The sequence below is a fragment of the Psammomys obesus genome, unplaced genomic scaffold, assembly GCF_907164565.1.
Source record: "Psammomys obesus unplaced genomic scaffold, mPsaObe1.curated_primary_1811, whole genome shotgun sequence".
NCBI classification, from domain to species: domain Eukaryota; kingdom Metazoa; phylum Chordata; class Mammalia; order Rodentia; family Muridae; genus Psammomys; species Psammomys obesus.
In genome coordinates, this window is record NW_026591643.1 from 103700 (window position 1) to 107970 (window position 4271).

Sequence of the window (4271 nt, forward strand, 5' to 3'; positions counted from 1 at the left end):
GTCCCCCTTCAGCCCTTTCTCCCTTCACGTCCCTGTTCGAGGCTCAGCAATTCTAGTAGGTTGTGCTATCTTGTGGCTATGCTACTGAAGAAAACCGACTTAGTCTTGAGTTTTCATGAAGATCATCTTGAGGTTTGTGTAGGCTTTTGTTCCAAAGTAACACAGTCAAGATCTGATGATTTGATACAGCGGAAAGAAAAAATATCTCATTTAACAGAATCAATTCTCGTTATTAATGATTTTTTCTCCTTTGGCTCTTCAGCTAACGAGCATATCAGTAACTGTTAATGGCAGCACTCTAAGCTTGGTGGCCCACAGAGGGTTAAATGATTGTTCTCAGCTGGGACTGGAACTGCTTGTCAGTGCTGAGGTCGTTGTCACTTTTAAATGACAGCTGTTTTCCTGAAAGTCCCAGAATCCCTTCTGGTGGCATAAAGTTCAGTGTCTGCAACATCCGGGTGGCGTTCTTTAATAGCTGCTAAATTTATTCTTCAGAGATTGTGCAGAGGTGCCCTGCTACCTCTGGAGGGCTCCCTGGACACCTCGCTCTGCCTTTCCTTTTTGCATAATGCCTGCAATTTGGAGTCGCCAGGCTCCCTGCTGTGCAGCCGCTGCATCCTCCACTCGGTGGAACCCAGAGGCTCATAAATTTCCCTTTCTTCCAGTCACTTCCTGCAGCAGCTGGGGCACGACAGGGGCACGACAGCGGCCTTGTCATCCCTGCTCCATAATTCCAGACAGCCCTGAGGTGAAGCAGCAGGCCAACCCGAGGCTGCTACGTCAAATAAAGCGACGCGGTTTGCACAGCTCAGCATCCTCAGGAGGCAGCCGTGTAACGCTCCCCAGTTTGCATTCTGCATAAAATTCCTCTCACAAGTGATAAACTTCCTACAGGGAACATGCATGTCCCACCGCAGGCGCAGAGTGACTGGTGTGATTGTAAACTCGCAAGGAATGGGGTAAGCCTTTCCCATGCTACAAGCTGGAAGCTGTTAAAACAAAACAAAACAAAACAAAACAAAACAAAACACCTCACAGTTTAGGGCTAAGTATGACCTTTTTCAGTTTGGAATGCTAATTGAGTAATGATTTCCTGAGGTCCTGGACTTAATAGGTAATATTAGGGAATGTGACCGATTAATATCTTTGAAGTCTGTGTGTAAAACTTCACCCATAGTCATTACAAGTTGCATTTGTACCTCACTGACCTACACTACAGTTGAGGCAATTAATTGACTGATTGCTGTGATCATATTAATTGCATTAGAGAGATCGCAGGTAAACAATGTTTGTGTGGTACTTTCTGGCTTGTGTGTGTGTGTGTGTACGCACGTGTGTGTGTGTGTGTGTGTGTGTGTGTGCACACACACGTGCGCGCGCGCGCACGAGCGTGCGCATGCCTTTGATGAAGTTGCCGACAAGGGCCAGAAGAGGGCATTGGATCTCCTGAAGCTGGAGTTACAGGGCTGTGAGTTGCCGCCTTAGGCCCCAGGTCCTCTGTGAATACGGACCTCACTCCTGGTCCCTCACTCCTGGTCACGAGCGTCTCTTCAGCCCAGTTCTGACTCTTCCTTCTGGAGCTCCAGGTCTTAGGCTTGGGTAAGACTGGCTGAACGTTTGTTGTGAGAGCCTCTGCATTAGAGGCTCCTGTATGGCAGCCTTGGCCTCCACACCCAGTTCCAGAGTAGAAAGAACAACCAGAAACTGGCGAATCCAGACCTGGGCGAGAGCACCCAGGAGACAGGCCCAGTCCTCAGGGAGAGCCACTGCTCTGGACGCTAACAACAAGTATGGGCTTTGACTGCAAGCGTTCTGTTAGAGTGTTAGAGTTGCCTAACAGAATCGCAACTAGAAGAAACGCCTCTCACTCACAATGCTCAGGGCAAGGATCTTAGGCTCCTTGGCTCCCTTCGAAGAACTCCTGAGGCCCACACTCCACACCCCTCCTTCGCACTGCAAACACGCAGCAGAGCGTGCGCAAACACGCGTGAGGTGCAGCTCTCTCTTCACGGTCCTTAGCGTCCCCAGCGGTTTGCGTCACCGCTTTCCTGTCTCCAGCGTTAGCACCGGCAGTGTCGCCTATGGCTACCCAGAATGGGCTCGACGGTACCGCATTTCCTCACACTTGTTTATATCTGGTTTCTCCACTGGACTTGTTCCGAGAGCGTCAGGAGCTCAGGGACAAGGCGGGAGCCGTTGGCTTGGGAATCTTACAGACAAGGGCAAGCAGAACTCGGCCCCTGCCCGGCTGTGTGTGGCAGCATTGGGTCCACACCAGGGCACCTGAGAAACACGTCCCCGGGGCTCCTTGGGTTTCCCTTCCCTTCAGAGACCCTGGTCCTCCTAGCCCTCCTCATGCTCGGTGTCGCCATAGGAGGTGATGAGGGGACACGTCTCCAGCCACAGGGCTGACTCTAAGGCCTCACGCTGCAGGAAAGTGGGTTTTGAGTGTGCGGTAGTTCCGGCCTCTCAGTTACAAATGTGCCTTTAGGAGCCAACCAGGGTGGGCCCAGTGACGAGGACAGGCCCCACTCTCCTCTCTAGTGGCCCATTTGCTGGCTTACACCAGTTTCCTGTTTCTGTAGTTTCTCTGAGCCGTTTCCAGCCTCCTTCCTTTCTGTGTAGGGTGGATGTGGTCCCTGTGGGTAGGCTCGTGAGTGTTTGCTCACATTGAACGCACTCAGATAGACTCAGGCCTCCCAGGTTCCTTTCTGTGTCACCACACTTGGTCTTTCCGGTGTGGGCCACAGCCCTTCTAACCTTTCCTTCTGCCATGCTTCCTTGTGTTCATGGCGTCACAACTGCGCAGTCCTCCGTCTGCTGGATGCAGCTCTTTTCCCCAACGTGGACGTGACAGACCCCTGGCACTGGGCAGGTGAGGCTGCGGGGTCCCCATCTCTCACCATTCTCGAAGCATCTGCTGTTGTCCCTCTGGCCTCCGTCACCTGAGTGCCGGCTCCCGGGAGCAGGGCCTGGCTTCACTCAGCCCCGGCTTCTCAACATGGACCCGGCTAAGGTTTGTGGTGGCCACTGTGGCTGCCCAGGATCAATGGGCGTGTGTCAGGGTGACTCCTGGCCCAGTTCCACCCCCTGGGAGACTCCAGGGCCCTCCCCCGCCCCATCAGTTCGGGTAAAGTATTCGATCCGAGTACACTGAGTAGGAGTCACGTGGCTCCTCATCAGTTCGCGTCTGACTCATCCTTCCTTCTTTTGGCCTTTCCCCCACCCTCTCACATGCAGCTTCTGCTAACACACGCGAAAGGCAGAACGAAGGGACCGCGCGGAAGGTGAGGCGCGGGGCCTATCTGTGCTTTCCTGGGAAATTTCCCGAAAGTCTCCGCTTCCAGCTCTTTGTACAGAGCTGGGTCGCGTGGCCATCCCTCGATGCCTGGGAGATGGAAGGAGTAGGGGTAGGGCCTGCCGTCCAGGTGGCTTGTGCACACGCCGTCACAGGGTCTGGCCAAGCGAGCGTCCCCGGAAGAGAAGCAAATCAGAGGTCAGCAAGTGTGGGGGACAGTGGCGCGCCAGGCGAGTGTCTGCGTACAACCTGAGGATACCATACTAAGTGCTGGGGGCTCAGACAAGAGGTGTCCAGGAGGAAGCTGGTGAGTCTCAGGGGCAGCGCTTGGGAGTTGTCCTCTGCCCTGCTGTGCCCACACTCAGCATCCCGTGGACACAGTAGAAACCCGATACAGTTGCTCCTCTGAGTCAGAGTGCCTGCCGAGGAGACGTGCGAGCAGCGTTTCCGAAGGCTCGGTGGGGAGGCAGTGTGCGCGCTCAGGGCCTCAAGATGCGTGCAGTTCGGACAGCAAGAAACAGGGGCAGGAGCCAGGCCTGGAGGCAGACGCTTGTGGTCCTAGTGCGCGGAGGGGTTGGGCCGGGAGGATCGCAAGTTTCGCTTGTGAGAGCTTGACGCAAAATAGTCACCTTGGAAGATGGAGCCGTGGCTGAGAAGCTGCGCCCATCAGGGGAGCCCGTGGGAAGGCCCCGCCCCCTGCGGGTGGGCAGTGGCGCCTTGGGCAGGCGGGCCAGGCTGATGACCTGGTGGCCTGTGCTCCCATTTCTGCCTCCAGGTCCCGCCTGCCCGGGCTTCCCCCAGGATTGTCCGGGGACCCTGAAGGCAAGCGTGCTGCTTCCTCTGTAAGCTGGTTTTTGATCATGGTGGTAGTTATAGCACCGTAACAGAAGGCAAATGAGGACAGTGACCGTCAGGGTGTGTGTGTGTGGTGTGTGTGGTGTGTGTGGTGTGTGTGGTGTGTGTGGTGTGTGTG